General features: G+C 40.6%; 1 protein-coding gene across 2 annotated transcripts in view; it reads right to left on the minus strand.

The window, feature by feature from the left end:
- LOC105479188 (CTTNBP2 N-terminal like) overlaps positions 1-17,186 on the minus strand; it is a 65,205-nt gene extending 48,019 nt beyond the window's left edge. The window contains exons 1-2 of one of the 2 annotated variants that reach the window (XM_011737062.3): positions 17,056-17,186; positions 1,108-1,233 (exon numbers count right to left, since the gene is read on the minus strand). The gene's annotated coding sequence lies outside the window, so the exon portion shown is untranslated. Of the gene's footprint in view, positions 1-1,107; positions 1,234-16,742; positions 17,021-17,055 lie in introns of those variants that run through there. The other variant, XM_011737063.3, reaches the window with a different exon arrangement.
- Positions 17,187-19,093: the final 1,907 nt, after the last annotated feature.

Raw genomic sequence — 19,093 nt, forward strand, 5'->3', positions numbered from 1 at the left:
TGCTGATACCTGGTTTCATTATTAATGGTTTCATTATTAGTAACTATTACCCTGTCTCATTTTTCAAAAGAATTTAAGAAAGGCACTATCAAAAATTGCAGACAGCCAAGATCGATGACCTCAGAAATAACTTCAGCTCTCCTTTTGCAATTGGGAAGTCCTTCTTGGTTCCATTTTAAGCTTCTAAGTAAAAATCAAGTATTATTTGTTATAGTCTAATTAAATAAAAATAAGAGGTACATATACAAAGAACTAAATTACATTGTACCTAAAGTCTTTGACATGTAAAATGAAAAAAGTCTTTAATCTGTTATGATAAATATACATCCTTGTAAAAGAGTAAAATTAAAACAATCTTCAGAGTCACTTTAATTACAAAACAGTTCAGCCCAGGCAAGAAAAAGTTCTATTCCTTGTCAATGACAAAGAATTCTTTTATTATCTCTGTGTTTACAAATCACTTCTGCACACAAATGTTAATAACTGGAACATTTCACTAATATGTCCCAACTCAGGTGGGCATGGTTACTCGTGCCTGTAATCCCATCCCAGCACTTTGGGAGGTGGAGGCAGGCAGATTACTTGAGGTCAGGAGTTTAAGATCAGCCTGGCCAACATGGTGAAACCCTGTCTCTACTTAAAATACAAAAAATTAGCTGGATGTGGTGGTGTACACCTGTAGTCCCAGCTACTCGAGAGGCTGAGGCAGGAGAATAGCTTGAACCTGGGAGGTGGAGATGGCAGTGAGCCGAAATCACGCTACTGCATTCTAGCCTGGTCAACAGAGTGAGACTCTGTCTCAAAAAAAAAAAAAAATACCAACTCAGCTTAGTGTCTACATGAATACAATACAAATATTACACAGAAGGAAAGAAAGGCCACTGCTGTGTAATGTAAGAACCAACAGATCTGTTTTTGCATATTCCAATAACCACTATTTATAAGTATTAAAATTTAACAATTCCTTCTGTTCTATGCATTTGAATGTAATCTCAATATATAGGACAATGCAATAAATTTTTGCCTGAAATATAAAAGAATGGATAGTAAAACTGCATTAGATTTTAGAAGAGCAGTGATATTCTTGGAGGTGGGGGTGATACTGACCTGACAATCAGCAGAATCACACTTCAGTCCTCAAGTATAAACTCTTCAAGTTTTCTTCAGTAAAAAATTGGGAAAATTGCCAAATACATTTAAAATGCCATTAGCATGGTGGAAATGTGTCCAATGCTGCAAAATAAGGAGAAATCTATTGTTCATGTGATTATACTATAAACAATTTGGTAAATCCCATTAATGTCAACTGTTATCACTGATGAGGTCTGACAGCTGTAGGTTGATAATGACAAGAAAGAAGAAAATAGCCAGTTCTTCAAGTTGAAGTTGAATAATATATGAAAAATACCAGGAATCTGACTTCCCTATGGTAACTAAAATAAGGAAAGGTAGAGGCTTTTGAGATCTTTCCTACTTTAAGATGTCCACTGCCATTTTAACTTCTGACTTTTCTCTTTCTGAAATGACAAAAACCTATTTGCTTGAATCACCATGACTTAAGCACAATGCACTTAGATTTAGCCGGGCGTAATGGCGGGTGCCTGTGGTCCCAGCTACTCCTGAGGCTAAGGCAGGAGAATGGCGTGAACCTGGAAGGCAGAGCTTGCAGTGAGCTGAGATCATGCCACTGCACTCCAGCCTGGGCGACAGAGTGAGACTCCGTCTCAAAAAAAAAAAAAAAAAAAGAAAAGAAAAAAAAAAAGAAAAAAATAATAATTACAACGGAAATTTTTAAACTGCCAAATTCATATAAGGAAAATTCTCATCTCCTCACCTCCCAACAATCCATAAACAAACAAATCAGCCTCTTAGCATCTCGACTTTGTCTATAAGGTTGATTACGCATCCTCAGCTTCTACTCTTTCACATTTATGATCAGATGTTAAATGTTAAATTATACGTAATTTTTTTGTTTATGATTTCCTAACAGTGTATTAGGCCCAAAAATTTTTATTAAAAATGATAGGCCTTCACTTTTATTTGATAAAATGTAATCTTTGTTTTGTATTTTAAGGCACTAAGTCTGAAAGCCCATTTGAGTTGCTGAAACCTAACAGTCAAATGGGGACAGTGTCAAAGGAAGAAATAATGCTGCAATAAGTCCTTGGTTGCTTCATTAAAACAAGAATCAGTAATTAAACTAATTACAAATCTCTCAAGTTAGGACAGGAAGTATGAGTTTGTTAAACAGTCAAGAATATAGATAGACCCAACAACATATACACAAACCACTGAATAAGCTATTCCAGCAATTTCTGCCCAATATATGGGCAGAATTATGTGGCCAAGGATATTCAGAAAAAGCGTATTTCTAGCCCTATATTCATTATCAGAAATATGATTGACGGATATTTGGTATGCCACATTGTGTCTATAGACTCATTCCCTACTCGTGTTCTAAGTAAGCTGTCACTTGTCATTTTCATCATCAGTGACTGAGGGATAAGATCAGTTCAACTAGATGCTCAGCTCATTCCTTCCAAGACCCAAATTACCTTAGAGTTTAGACACAGATATTTCTATGAGTCTATGGACTCATTTCCTACTTATTTTCTAAGTAAGCTGTCACTTGTCATTTTCATCATCAGTGACTCTGAAGGACAAGATCATTTCAACTAAATGCTCAGCTCATTCCTTCCAAGACCCAACTTTCCTCAGAGTTTAGACAGATATTTCTAAGGAATGCTACAGTCTATAAATCTGAAATAAAAACCACCTGTAGACAAATTGTCTGGATACATTACCATACACTGTGGTATAGCCAGCTATAGCTATATTAAGCTTTATAGTTTTCTCAATAAAAAATACACATATAAATATATACAATAAAAAAGATAAAGATATTTATCTTTAAAAAAGATACTTTAATAGTCTGGAAAAATAAACCCATTTAAGGGCTAAGTATAACACTTTTTTTTTTTTTGAGATGGAGTTTCGCTCTCGTTGCCCAGGCTGGAGTGCAATGGCACGATCTTGATCACCACAACCTCCGCCTCCCAGGTTCAAGTGATTCTCCTACCTCAGCCTTCTGAGTTGCTGAGATTATAGGCATGCGCCACCACGCCCAGCTAATTTTGCATTTTTAGTAGAGATGGGGTTTCTCCATGTTGGTCAGGCTGGTCTCAAACTCCTGACCTCAGGTGATCCACCTGCCTCGGCCGCCCAAAGTGCTCGGATTACAGGTGTGAGCCACTGTGCCCGGCCTACACTTATTTTTATGTTATCAATAAGTGATTTCAAATGAGCCTGCCCAGCATACCATTTGGTCTATTCACAGGTTTCATCCCACGATGAAACCTTAGGCCAATAGCCAGGAGAGCATGAGTCTTTTCTAGATGAACTTTATTGTGCCAATAGTCAGAAGTTATGGGTATTAAAAACTGCATCCCCCCGACTACCCCACTGTGCCTCCTTAATTGTAGTACTGATTTTGCCTAGAAGTATGTTGATAGGGCTTGGGCTCTGTTCATTTTATTCTGATATTTTCCCCTTTCTGGATATTATCCAAGCTCCACTCATTCTGGTTTCGGTTATGCTTTTTTTTTTTTTCCTTGAAGAAGTCCCAGTTTCTGCTCTGGAATTCTGACTTAATTCCATAAGATAACAAGCATTCCTGCCATTTTATCATATAGAGACTGAGTGGCAGAAAAAGAAACACCCCAAACAGCTTCTATAGCTATGTAAACAGTAGGACAGGGCAGGACAGGGCAGGGCAGGGTGGAGTACAAGCAAGATGTTTGTCTCTCTATTATCTGGGTGTGAGCATATCTACATAGAACTGAGGCTTTCTTTCTTTCCAGGTGGTAGGTTTTTCCACATAAGGTAGGAAAACAACATTTTTAGATGAGGCTTTAGATAGTTCCTGACATAGAAATGCCTCAAAAAAATCTATATAGATCTATTTAAATAAATCAACTGGACTAATTTTTTTAATCAGTAATTTAACCTAGGAGATCATTCTTGCCACACTGGATAAAAATCACTTTTTAATTATATACTCAGATATCAAACTTAAGAAATTTATACTCAGCTATCAAATTTAAGAAATTTATATTTGGACTACAAATAACTCAGATTAAGGTAATTCAGTGAGTTTTTAGTATTGGTGAGCAAAGTGATTAGTGATCAGTGAGCAAAGATATAAAGGAGATTGACTCCAATCGCGCGGTGGCTCAAACCTGTAATCCCAGCACTTTGGGAGGCCGAGACGGGCGGATCACGAGGCCAGGAGATCGAGAGACGATCCCGGCTAACACGGTGAAACCCCGTCTCTACTAAAAAATACAAAAAAATAGCCGGGCGAGGTGGCGGGCGCCTGTAGTCCCAGCTACTCGGGAGGCTGAGGCAGGAGAATGGCTAAACCCGGGAGGCGGAGCTTGCAGTGAGCTGAGATCCGGCCACTGCACTCCAGCCTGGGTGACAGAGCAAGACTCCGTATCAAAAAAAAAAAAAAAAAGATTCTTTTCTTTTCTTTTCTTTTGAGATACAGCCTCACTCGGTTGCCCAGGCTGGAGTGCAGTGGCGCAATCCTGGCTCACTGCAACCTCTGCCTCTGCAGTTTAAGTGATTCTCCTGCCTCAGCCTCCTAAGTAGCTGGGACTACAGGGCAATGCTATCATGCCTGGCTAACTTTTGTATTTTTCGTAGAGACGGTGTCTCAACATGTGGCCAGGCTGGTCTTGAACTCCTGACCTCAAGTGATTCGCCCGCCTCAGCCTCCCAAAGTGCTGGGATTATAGGTGTGACCACCACGCCCAGCCCGTAAAGACTCTTTCAATACATATAAGCCAAGCCAAAATACAGGGGGCCAGTAAATTCTTAAAACTCAAAGAGCCAAGATGGACAGGTGAAATGGGTGTTTTTGATAGTTTCCCACTAGATCATGCACTTTCTTAAAACCCAGTATACATGAAATAATAATAAAAAAGAAACTTGCCACATTTACAAACACTAAATCTGAATATGAACAGAAATGCACTGCTATTTTAAAAAATGCATTCAAAGCTTCAGTTAATCGGGTTGCTCCTTAACAAAAAATTAAAATGTATTCAAAACAACCTCATATTGGGGGTAGAAGGTGTTGACACACTACCTTGACTATCTCAAAATATTTAAGATTCTAATTTTTCAGAAGGATTATTTATTCATTTGGAATAAAAGAGTGACAACATTCTAAATGGTCCCTTTCATTCCTCTTTGGCATTTAAAGGTTAGGCTAGGAAGCAAAACATATCAACGTGCTACTAGAAAATAATTTTCTGGCTGGGTGTGGTGGCTTATGCCTATAATCTCAGCATTTTGGGAGGCCAAAGCAGGAGGATCAATTGAGGCCAGGAGTTCAAGGCCAGCCTGGGCAATAGCAAGGCCTTGTCTCTACAAAAAATAAAAAAAAAATAAAATAAAAAAAGAATTTTCTGGTTAAGAAAAGCAGATCTTTTGTACATTTGTTAAAGAAAGCTGTTTTTGAAGGCCGTGGCTCATGCCTGTAATCCCAGCACTTTGGGAGGCTGAGGCTGGCAGATAACCTGAGCTCAGAAGTTTGAGACCAGCCTGGACAACATGGCAAAATCCCGTCCCTACAAAAAATACAAAAATTAGCCAGGCATGGTGGCGTGTTCCTGTAGTCCCAGCTACTTGGTAGGCTGAGGCAGGAGAATTGCGGTGAGCCCAGGTGGTGGAGGTTGCAGTGAAGCAAGATTACGCCACTGCACTCCAGCCTGGGCGGTACAACGAGACCCTGTCTCAAAAAAAAAAAAAAAAAGAAAAAAAAAAAAAAAAGGAAAGCCGTTTTGTTACTATTTACAAAAGTTCTAAAATTAAGGTATGATAACTAATCTCATTTTATTCAATTCCAATATTAAACAGTATAAGATTTATTATATCTCAAATCAAGCTTCTCTCAGTTGAAGGTGAAAGATATTACTGGAATATTTGGATTACTACAATACATGTGTTAAATATACATAACACAGGCTGAATTGTACCTCCCAAAATTCGTATGTTGAAGTTCTAAGCCCAAGTACCTCAAAATGTGACTGAATTTGGAAACAGGATCTCTAAAGAGATAATTAAGTTAAAATGAGGTCATTAGGGTGGGCTCTAATCCAATATGACTGGTGTCTTATAAGAAGAGGAAACAGAGATATATGGGTCAGAGTGAAGACAATGTGAACACAGACATCTTTATAAGCCAAGAAGAGATGCCTCAGAAGAAACCAATCTTGCCCACACATTGATCTCAGACTTCTAGGCTCCAGAATTGTGAAAAAATAAATTTCTATTTTTTAAGCCACCCCATCTGTGGTACTTTGTTATGGCAGCCCTAGCAAACTCACGCAACATGTTAACCACTAACTACTTTGACAGACTGTTAGAACAACTAGATCTAATCTAATTGTAAGTAAGGGGGATCTAAGCCTTCCTCTTATCATGACAGCACTACAACATAGTATTTCTCAGAATGCCTTATTTTGCCTTATCAGTCTGTTTTTTCCCAGCCACACTATAGATAGCATTATATAAAACAGAATGGTTTGGGAACATTTTTAGAGAAAATCAATTTCGGGATCCCACGAGGAAGGATGTTTTGAGCTATCCTGAAATATAATATGAATAGTGCACTTACAAAGAAATTACAATGGTGCCAAGGGATCAAGATGCTTGTTTATACAATACTGCCAACATAGACTTTGAAGTAGGCCTCAAGAGATCAGCTCTATAATTAAGCTAGTAATTTTTAGGGTCAACATTTATAACACTGTAGTACTCTATTCAAATACATAGTGCTCTATTTATATTAAAGCAAATTCCAGGTTACCAGATTATCTGGATCTATGCTTAATAGAGAAATTAATTATGATACACGATCAGCAATAATCATCACCACTTCAGAGTTCTGTAGCATAGTTTTCTAAGAAGAATTTAAACAATAATAGTAATAATGAAAAAAAGATAAACATTTATTGAGCTAAACATTAATGTATGCCAGACAGTGTTCTAAGTACTTGACATGTACAGGTATTAACTAATTCAGTCTTCACAACAACCTTAGGTGATATGCTACAACCATCCCCAACAAATTCATCATTATCATCATCCTCCTCATTTAACAGATGAGAAACCTGAGGCACAGAGGCTAAAAAACTTGCTCAAAGCCTCACAGCTAGTATGTGGTAGAAATGGGATGTGAACCCAGGTAAACTGACTCCAGAGACTCCCTTGGTAACCACTGCTTACATCTGATCCTCTCATTTTATCAGCCTTAGGAATTGTATGGTGGAAAAACCTCAGCTAAAGAATGATCCACAAAGCTGGAAGGAGCCTCTGCAATAATCTAATTCAGCACTCTCATTTTACAGAGGCCAGAGTTGCTAATGTGAATACAGTTAAATAAAACTAGGTCTAACACACATGTCTTTTTAAGATCCAGTCTAATTTGCTTTCTGCGACAACATAATAGGTATCAGGTTTTTATTTTGCTTAGTTCTAAGACTCATGCAACTGTGCTGTATCTCTCTGTGAGTGTGAATGTGTAAGTGTGTGTGTGTACACATCTGTCTCTTTCTCTGTCTCTCATATATGGTATCAGCAAGATTTATATGTATACTGAAGAAAAGAAGGAAGTAGCCTTAGGCCCATAAACAAACATTCAAATATCTTTTCCCTCAAATGAGAACATTAGCGCAAAGTTATTAAAAACAGGTCTGGGCTGGGTGCAGTGGCTCACGCATGTAATCCCAGCACCTTGGAAGGCCGAGACAGGCAGATCACCTGAGGTCAAGAGTTTAAGACCAGCCTGGCCAACATGGTGAAACCCCATCTCTACTAAAAATACAAAAATTAGCTGGGCGTGGTGGCACACACCTGTGATCCCAGATTCTCAGGTGGCTGAGGAAAGAGAATTGTTTGAACCCAGGAGGTGGAGATTGCAGTGAGCTGAGATTGCACCACTGCACCCCAGCCTGGGAGACACAGCAAGACTCCATCTTAAAACAAAAACAAAAACAAAAGGTCTGTCTACTTGGGTATCTGTTTACACCACCTCAAGTATTCTCATCTGAGACAAGGCCAAACTAGAACTACATTAGTTAAGCTACTGGAATGGATGTTAATGAAAATGAATAACAACTTTTATATTAATAAATATTTTATTATTGAACATTTTAAAAAAGAATGTCTTTTAACATCAGAATATTATTACCAGGAGACTGGTAATAATAATAAAATTTTTGTTTTTTTTGAGATGGAGTTTTGCTCTTGTTGCCCAGCCTGGAGTGCAATGGCACAATCTTGTCTCACCTCAACCTCCGCCTCCAGGGTTCAAGAGATTCTCCTGCCTCAGCCTCCCAAGTAGCTGGGATTACAGGCATGTGCCACCATGCCTGGCTAATTTTGTATTTTTAGTAGAGATGGGGTTTCTCCATTTTGGTCAGGCTGGTCTGGAACTCCTGACCTCAGGCGATCCGCCTGCCTCGGCCTCCCAAAGTGCTGGGATTACAGGCATGAGCCACTGCACCCGGCCGAATCATTTCTACATAATTTGTTAGATGGCTTTATTTCGTTTAAATGAAATTGTAACATGATTTCAATCAAATATGTATCTGACCGTCTCTACTGTCTGTCCATCAGTCCCCCAAATTTTTGCTTTTCTGAAATAATGTCACCATAACTTGTAAAATACCACAACAAGGGAACAATAACACGTAGATTGATTATTTTCAGTAAGATGATTCATGGGCCACAATTCTAGAGGCAGCCTGGATCGCAAACCCTTCAAATGCTAATGTAGGATGATGACGTCACTGATTCCACTAAGATTCCACACTGGGAAGAAACTCCACAGAGTATGGTATGAAGGATTAACCATCAAATAGTTAAGGAATCTGTGTTTTAGCTATGCCCAGAACCTGACTTTATCTGAATTGCAAAAAAAAACTACAAATAATCCTCTAACAGAAATATAACTGGTAATGTTGTTTTGTCTTCTAATCTTCTAAGTCAGATAACTGACTTAAAAAACTTTAACAATTTAGTATCAGTTGAATACTACCAACAACAAGCCTGTCAATTTTTGTTCTATGGTTCTTCAGGGACAGTAATTCTGCCGGGAGACAATGTGTTATAGTGGAAAGCACATGGATTTTGGAATCTGACAGAGCTGAGTTTGCATCCTGGCTCTGCCACTTGCTCTTTGATCAATTTAACCTTTGAACTTCAGTTCTTTATCTATAAAATGGACATAACAATACATACTGTAACAGGAGGCTGCATGGCTTAAATGAGTTAGTGACTGGTCAGTTTCTCATTTCTCATCCTTAAAGAGCATACTTTTGGTTTCATCTGCAAGGATAATGACCCTTTTCCAATGGGTCATCATTGTCTATTATTCATATGTCTAATTTACAAACCAAAACAAGTTTACTTCTGACTTCTGGCAGGTTGATCTGCTCCAAAAAGAAAGAGATGGCCTGGCCAGTTCCTGGCAAAGTCAGTTTAGGGACATGTTCAAACCAACTTTATCTGCACAATACTTGGGCAAAGAAAAGGCCATTCTTCTTAGTTTTTTGTGCCTTTAGCATACAGGTAAATGCATGCCTTTGTTTCTACTGAATTTTAACAGGTTTTAATCAAGTCACAACTTTAACTTGTGATGACTGAGAAATGGGTTTCCTAAAAATATCACAGCTCTTTTTTACATTTAATTAAATGCATAATGGACATGTATCTACATTCGTAATTCAAGAGCAGTTACCACATTCTATTACATCAATTCATCTGTTTACATATCTGTCTTCTGTCTCACAAGACTCTGAACTCATCTGAACAACTACTCTGTCTGTTCAACTTGATCACACTTAGCACTAGGAGTCTCTGGTTCAAAGAAATACTAAAAAAATGCTGGTTGGAAAGAAATGTACAGCACTTTCAATCTCAGCCAACACAACTGGACTTTACCTTTTAGAAAATGAGAAGCCACTCAACATTTTTAACCTGGTGAAAATCATAACAAAAGCATAGTTTCAGGAAGGTTAATGCTTACAGTATAGAGCTGACTTGACTGAAAGAAAAGGGAAACAGAAAGAGTAGTCGGGAGAAAAATTTAACAGCATAGGTATGAGGCAAAAATGTATGAACTAGGATGGTAGCAATAAGAATGGAAGAGACTGACAAAAGAGACATTAAAAAGAATTTACTTCGTTATTTAAGAATTTACTTACTGTAAATGACTGATTTTCATTTAGGGAGGTAAGAGGGGAAATAATCCCAGATCAGTTGAAGTTTTGAGACTGGGTGACTAGAACGATGATACCAATAGCAAAAACAGGGATGTCAGAAACGGAACTGCGTTTACTGGGGAAATGATGACTGTGATATGAGACAGGCCGAATGAGAAGTAATTCAACCCCTAAGAGGAACATGTTAAGAGTCTGTTAGTGTGGTGACAGCTAAGGGTTTAGAAGTGAAGAAGTCTTTGGGGATAGAGCCTTTTAAGGAAATTTATTCTGTGGCCTCAATTTAAGGACAAGAGGCAACAAGATGAAACTGATATATAGGGCTAGACCAGATCATTGTTATACCCTCAAACATTAAGTCAGTTAAGAACCAGATTGGTTCTGTTGTTACTTCTGTAGCACCTGCTACAACAGAAAGGACTATTTAGCAGAAACTAAGTAATGAGGGCCTCCCCCAAGCCCCCATTCTCCAACAAAAAAACCAGTTTGTGCTTCTTTCTTTTTCCTATAACCTACCTGTCAGTTATCCTTCATCCTTCTCTCCATTATCACTTACAATTCTTATCTCGTGTTAAAACAATTTATCCCCGCTTCTCCTTTCTGTTCTCCTTCCCTGGCTCTCACCTTTCTTTTTTTTTGAGACGGAGTTTCACTCTTGTTGCCTAGCCTGGAGTGCAATGGCGCAATCTCAGCTCACTGCAACCTCCGCCTTCTGGATTCAAACGATTCTCCTGTCTCAGCCTCCTGAGTAGCTGGGATTACAGGCATGTGCTACCATGCCTCGCTAATTTTGTATTTTTAGTAGAGATGGGGTTTCTCCATATTGGTCAGGCTGGTATTGAACTCCCAGCCTCAGGTGATCCACCTGTCTCGGCCTCCCAGTGCTGGGATTACAGGCGTGAGCCACCATGCCTGGCCTGGCTCTCACCTTTCTATGGTGGGTAGACCCAGAGTACACTTCAGCTTCAGCCTAGTCTTTCCCAACAGTTTTGCACATAGAATCTATGCAGATGCTCCCAAAGCTCAGGGTCAGGAATCTTTGTCTGTAGACACCATCACCCTGTGCTTTCCTATTGTCCTTTCTTGTTTCTATTAAACTCAGTAACAATTAAGGGTTGCATTCTTTAAATTCAGTAACAATTGAGAACTATATTCTTCGTGGCTCCAGAAGTTGGAAAGGATTCATTAAACAGCAAATGACACATTTAGATTGGAAGTTCTGGCTCTGTACCTGAAATGTAGAGTTTGGAAATAATTGGCAAAGATGAGCCATATTACAGCATATTGCATTATGTAGTTCGATGCCTCCTTGTAGTCTTGTTTTCTCTAACCCACAAACTCCCACCCTTCACGTTCCCCCACCTCTTCTCAACTCCCCTATCCATGTTTTCTTCTCACTCCAGTTTTGGTTGTTCCTATCGTCGCTCCTTACTTTGGGGACAGTCGGGGAGGTTGTCTTCAAAAGTAAGGTAAAAACCACTTTTAATCAAAATTACCATTAAAAGTTCCTTAAATTTCACAGAAGGTATAACTCTGCACAGTAATCACAGTATCCACGAAACCATTTATATGACATTCAGGATGGTGCTACTTAAAGAGTAGAGCTTGGAGTGGAGCAACTGACAATTCAGAAAGATGACATCAGCTAGCTGAATCCCTTGCTTTTCTTTTTTCCTTGGACCAAAAAACTCAAGAAAGATAATTTGCATAACAAAATTATTAAATACACATACTCCAAGACAGATATACACTCTCCTAAAACTCCTTGGCTCAGATGCTTGAGATCATGACATATGCAAGCAAGCTTTCTTTCCCTCTATTTAGGACTTAGTCATATGTTGAAAAATTTAAAACAAAACCAATCAATAACTAAAATCCAACACTAAGTCTTCACCTTTGCTAAAATGCTGAAGGAGTAAAATAATGTTTAATATTAAATTCCTTAACTCACATGCCAAGTGCTAATAATAATACCTGTCAATTACTAAGTGCTTCTTATATCCTGGGTACCTTGCTTTGTGATATGTGTGCGTGTGTATGTATATTCATGTAATCCTTTTTTTTTTTTTTCTCTTGGAGAGAGTATTGCTGTCACTCAGGCCGTAGTGCAGCGACGCAATCTCAGCTCACTACAACCTCCGCCTCCTGGGTTCAAGCAATTCTCATGCCTCAGCTTCCTGAGTAGCTAGGACTACAGGCATGTGCCACCATACCTGGTTAATTTTTGTATTTTTTTTTTTTCTTTGAGACGGAGTTTGGCTCTTGTTGTCCAGGCTGGAGTGCAATGGCGCGATCTTGGCTCACTGCAACCTCCGTCTCGGGGTTCAAGCCATTCTCCTGCCTCAGCCTCCGGAGTAGCTGGGATTACAGGCATGCGCTGGTTAATTTTGTATGTTAGTAGAGACAGGGTTTCTCCATGGTGGTCAGGCTGGTCTCGAATGCCTGACCTCAGGTGATCTGCCCACCTTGGCCTCCCAAAGTGCTGGGATTACAGGCGTGAGTCACTGCGCCTGGCAATTCTTGTATTTTTAGTAGAGATGGGGTTTTGCCATGTTGGCCAGGCTGGTCTTGAGTTCCTGGCCTCAAGTGATCCACCTGCTTCGGCCTCCAAAACTGCTGCGATTACAGGTGTGATCCTCTGCACCTGGCCTATTTGTGTAATCCTTAAAGAAACCTCTCCAAGTTATTTCTATCTCACAGCTGAGGAAACTGAGACTGAGCTATGGTGAAGACAGAAAATTTTTCTCTTGCCCTGGATCACACAGTGAACAGTAGCAGAGTTGGGATTTGAACCTAGGTTTGCCTTTAAAGTCTGTGTTGTAAATAACTACATTCTTGAGGCTCATAATAAATAAGCCATTTTCTCACTAAAATGCTTTAAATTGAACTTTGGAAGATTTAATTTTTAGTTAATAGCGGCAAATATTCAGAAATTTTAATTTTGTTAATTTTTTATTTTTTGAGATGAAGGTTCTCTCTTGTCGCCCAGGTTGGCGTGCAATGTTGTGATCTCGGCTCACTGCAACCTCCGCCTCCCAGATTTAAGCCATTCTCCTGCTTCAGCCTCCCTAGTAGCTGGGATTACAAGTGCCCACCATCACACCTGGCTAATTTTTGTATTTTTAGTACAGAAAGGGTTTCACCATGTTGGCCAGGCTGGTCTCGAACTCCTGACCTCAGGTGATCTGCCTGCCTGGACATCCCCACGTGCTGGAATTATACGTGTGAACCACCATGCTCAGCCAAATATTCAAAAATTTTAAAATGGCCTTTAGAAAACAGACTAACAAGCCACTCCTGGGGCCAACCACCACAGACTGAACAAATTTCCTCTAGAAGCATATCTCTGCTTCCTGCTTCATGACGCCAAACACCAATTATATGGAAACCCCCAAGAAACACCATTCTGCTCCACTCAGAAAAACCAAGAATTCAAATTCTGTTCTGCAAACTAACTGGTAGCACTGCAAATGTGATTTTGCCGAGATACAAATCCTGAGAAGACCGATTGTATTATGCCCACCATAATCAATAATCAGCCTGTATAATTACACTTAGGGACCCAACGCTGTTCTGTGCCCCGTTCCTATTTTTAATGTTATTTTAAAAACACAAAATCAACTAAAAATCCATTTTAAAAGTCCCAAAGTAGATCAGTAACTTGTTAAAACCAAACACTCAGGAACTATTCTTTTTTTTTTTTTTTTTTTTTTTTTTTTTTGAGACAGAGTCTCACTTTGTTTCCCAGGCTGGAGTGCAGTGATGCAATCTTAGCTCACTGCAAACTCTGTCTCCCGGGTTCAAGCAATTCTCCTGCCTCATCCTCCCGAGTAGCTAGGATTGCAGGTACGTGTCACCACACCCAGCTAATTTTTTACATTTTTGGTAGAGATGTGGTTTCATCATGTTGGCCAGGCTGGTCTCGAACTCCTGACCTCGTGATCCACCCGCCTCGGCTTCCCAAAGTGCTGGGATTACAGGTGTGAGCCACGGAGCCTGGCCTCAGAAACTATTCGTGAGCAAAAATCAGTAAACAATCAGTCCCTAGTGAGCTCTTCTAAATTCACTTCATTCCTATCGGGTCAGATATTTAAAACAATAAAATCCTGAAATGATTAGCACTCATTATGTTCTTAAGTCTGGTGCAAATTTCATGACAGTAAAAATAGTATTTTCTAACCAGTAGATTTTATATATATATATATATATATATATTTTTTTTTTTTTAACTGCTTTTTTTTTTAAGAGACAGGGTCTCTTTCTGCTGCCCAGGCTGGAGAGTGCAGTGGCATGATCATAGCTCACTGTAACCTCAAACACCCGGGCTCAAGCAATCCTCCTGCCTCAGCCTCCCAAGTAGCTAGGATTACAGGGATGAGCCACCACATCCTGCCTCACAGATATTTCTTTATAAGAAATTCAACATTTTAGTCACTTAAGACACTGGAATTTCATAAGACAGCAGATGGGGAAAATCAAGTTAAATGAAGACAACAAGTAGACGGTTTATACTAACAAGTTGTGCCACATCTAATCAGTGCATTGCCTTTCAGTCTACCCTAAGGTGACAGCTTCAAACTAAGTTAAACAAACACTCATTAAGTCATACTATATACCAGGAACTGTGAAAGAGACAAAGACGAAAAACAAAAAATACTACTATCTGCCCTCAAAGAATTTATAATTCAAGGAGAGAGATCAGACATATATCCCCTGCATACTACGCTTTTCTTCATCTGGCATGACCAAACAGGTGTTGAAAAGGTTAAAGGAAAGATTTTCAAGACCCAAAAGTGTAACAAACAGATCTTGCTTACTGTGCTAAATAATAAAAGAACATTATTTGCTTTTTCCTATTAAAGCTCAGCAATCACCACAACTTTGGTTTGCTTAGTCTCTTACCTTAGTTTATTTTCTGTTCTCTGCTGATGTAATACAACTTATCTTTTTGGGATTTTCTGTTCTACTTTTAGCTTTTTCTGCTGTTATTGCAGGGAGCCCATGTTTTACCCTTCTATTGCAGCACACATTGTGTTTGCTAGAGACACCCTCCAGTTTCTTCTTTGTGCTTTCTTATTGGAGATTTGGAAACGCTCACTAAGAAGATCTGTGAGCACTCTGAAACCTTCAATTCTAACTATTCAAAAATAATTACCCTCAGGAAGTCTAATCAAGAAGGTAAAAGACAACAGTCATTACAATCACCCTCTGTGATTCCAACTCCTTGAACTTCATTGCCATCAGCTTTGGCTATAGTTGACAGCGGGGAGGTGGACTTGAGATTGAAAGCAAAAAAAAAACTATGCTAAAAATATGGTAAATTTTAATATATAAAAGTGCTAGCGATAGATGATTACTGGGGATTCAACGACATTAACTTGAGGTCAAAATCAACACTTTGCACCTGCTGAAATGAAGGCCACTTGACAAAACCTTTAGGAGCACACTAGAGGCACTTTTTGGTAAACATGAATAGCTAGAACACCTTGCCTTTATTTACTTTGATCTCTGAGATTAAAAAATTACTTTTCATCGTCTAAATTTTGATAGATGATCGTAAAACCAATCAAAATATACATGAATGTTTCCTGGGGGCGGGGGAGACACTATAAAAAAGGGGTTAGAGAGTAACCAAAGGACACAGGACTAGATTAATCATAAGCCTAGATGACTGACCCTGAATTTTCTTCAAACACTTCCTGCCTTTTGTTTCAAACTGCAGTATACCTTCAAGGTTAACTGCAGTCTCCCTGAGCAATGGACCAGCCCATCCTAGACTGGGATATACTCATACCTAATCCACTGCTATTTATTTACTTATGTATACTGTTTCATTTGAAAACATGGTGTTATTCATTGACTGTCAAGCAACATACACTGCATTCCTGCCCACACAAAGCCAACTCTGCAGATATCCAACACACCCACCTCACTGTGAAATATAAGATGGCTTTTCATCAAGTTCTCAGAGAAGAAATAGGGTGGAAAAGGAAAAATGAAACGCAATTCAAACCTAAGAAACCCTTAAAGGCTGGGTTCTCCCAGAAGGAACAGAAAGTAGAAGAAAGGTACAAAGGGCGAGGGAGAGGAGGTCCTAGTTCTCCCTCTTTCAGAGTCCAAAGAAGTCCCAAAACAGGAGAGCTCTCGACTCCTCACAAGAGGCCAGAGGATGCGAGGGGCGGCGGGAGGAAGACCGAGCATCAGAGAATGGGGGATGGGAAGAACTTAAGTGGGAGAAGCCGTTTCCTCGGTAAAGCTGGCTGTCTAGGTCGGTCTTTGATTTTTGCTTCGCCCCATCCCTCTTTTTTGGGAAACACTAATTTTATCTTACGGAGGAAAGCAGCTCCAGTCCCACCCTGGAGAGCAGAGACAGGTGTAGGGAGGGATGTCTGGCCTTCCGGGGGTGCAAAACGGGGTTGGGGGCGGCAGCCTAGAGAATCGGTACGGTACCTGTGAGTCCTCTCCTCCAACGCTGAGGTGCGGGGTGGGAAGAGCCTTTGAATGAGGGGTATCAGAGGGAAGCCCCTTCTGAGGAGCTGGGAATCGACGAGGGACAAAAAGTAGCTGTGAGGACCCTCAAAGGATGAGGAGCCGCCTCCTCGGGGAATACCGGGAGGTGGAGGAGATGGCCCCGCCCCCTCAGGGGATGGGCCCAGAGGCCGTTAGGACAGCGGCGGGAAGCTACCGGTGCCCCTATACTTGCTTTGCTCTTGAGAACCCGGCCTCTCAGCCATCATCAAGCCCCAGGGAGTGTGGTTCTTACCTTTCCACGACGCACCGGGCTCCGCTCCCCTCCGCCTCTACTCCCCATCCACAGCGGCAGAGGCCCCGCCCCCTCAGCCGCCCGGCGGGGGCATTGGCATTCACCAGCGCCAATCGCCTCCTTGCTTCTCCAGCATTGTCCCCAATCCGCGCCGGCTGGAGGCGGAGCTTCTCCAATGTCATTCAGGCTCCTCCCGGGGCCCCAAGATCCCTTTTGTTTGGGAAGAGCAAGGCTGGGATTGAGCTCGCGTCACTTCCGGGAGGAAGCGCCGTCCTCGGTCCCGGGCTTCAGGATGGGCTCGTGCCCCTCCCGGCCCTTGGTCTGCAACTTTCCACCTCTGCGTGGTTTCTGGGCAGGACCGTGGCTAGTGCTTAGTGCTTTTCCCTGACTGTACGGGGAGTTTAGGAAAGGAGGGCTCTGGTGGCCTGATCGATTGGGATTTTTTCCAGAATGTTAATAAATGAAGTGGGCTTTGATGTCTGCATTAGAATGAATTAGTTGTTGAAAACCTGGCTTCCTTGCTCCCCCCCTTTTTTTTTCTTTTTTTCTGGACGCGACTGTGGGCGTGGTGCTGCAAGCAAGGGTGCAAAGATGAAACACCTGGAGATCACCCTTCTCTCAACCACAGTTTGTACAGAAGAGAATACTAACTTTGGGGGACATAAATCCAGCCGACCTGCTTTCCAGGCAGAAGTCGAATAATTGCAAATTTGTGTGGCAGGTTTTTCCACACTATGCTTGCCAGCTGAGGCGACTTTTTTCTGTCCTTGGCCTCATTATATTGCGGGGAATGGTGTTTGCCGTGAAGTTAAACAATGGAGAGTACAGAGGATGCAAGGAATGTCTGCCTTGTGAACACAGGAATGCAGATCTTGGTGGCAGCAAGTCTTAGGCAGGACCAAGTAACTCAGAAAGGGGAGTGGATGTATAACTAGTTGTATCCCTACCTGAAGTCAAAGTTTCTGAATTCCATTTCCACAGAATGGCTGTCAGCTCACAGATTGATTCAGCTGGTTACATTTACGATAACCACATTATTTTAAATACAATATAGTAAATATTTGAGACGAATATTTATAATGCACAAATAATGTAGCACACTTAATACATTATCCCTAAACTTAGCAATTATAATTCGCAAGACAGCATTAGGGACCTAGTACTTGCCTAGGCAAACAGTCCTCAAGGCAGATGCCGCCTGCCCCATGCAGTTTACAGTCTGACCGAGGGATGTGATCAGTCTGTGCGATTATAGTCTGAAAGAAGTAAACGAGTATTTATCATGTTATCACTGTGCCATGTACTTTCATTTAAATGGTATTTGATGTCATCTTCAGTACTGTATAAGAAATCTGTCCTACAGTGTAGGATAGACACCATTGTGTCCAATTTACAGATGAGAAGATAGAGATTCAGAGAAGTCAAATAAAGTCATAGAGCTAGTAAATAGTAAATAATTTCCAGTAAGGATGTATGACTCCAAACTTATGCCATATTCTGCTCACTTCACACTGGCTCTCACATGGTGGACTAAGAATGGGTGTGGATGATTGTAAAGCAAACATTAGAGCCAGAAGGAAAGCTCCATGCCTCCCCCTGTTGATTTTAGGCTTGGGAGGGTCATCTCTATACATGAAGGACAGCAAGACTATGTGTGGAGGTGCTCAATAGCAGCATAAGTGAATCTGGAGTAATGATGTAGGATATACCGAACTTCAGAAAGGCATCATGCCTTGTGTTCTGAACACTGACAATCTGAAAGGTAAGATGAAGGGCCCGGCACAGAGTAGGTACTCAATAAATACTGACTGGAAATAAAATGTCTGAAATGATTACAAATATGGAGTGTTAGGTGCTGGAACAGGCAAAGGAACTTGAAAAATCCCATTTCCTCCTCCTCCCCTTTGCTCTGCCTATGGGTATGCAATGAGGAAGTGCCTCATCGCCTGACAATGAAGCAGATGTGGGAGAACAGGCTATTTTCTGCTAGCTTCTGAGTCACTCTAAGAGTTGTTCTAGTGAATCAGCTCCTCCCTGT

The sequence above is a fragment of the Macaca nemestrina genome, chromosome 1, assembly GCF_043159975.1.
Source record: "Macaca nemestrina isolate mMacNem1 chromosome 1, mMacNem.hap1, whole genome shotgun sequence".
Classification (NCBI taxonomy): domain Eukaryota; kingdom Metazoa; phylum Chordata; class Mammalia; order Primates; family Cercopithecidae; genus Macaca; species Macaca nemestrina.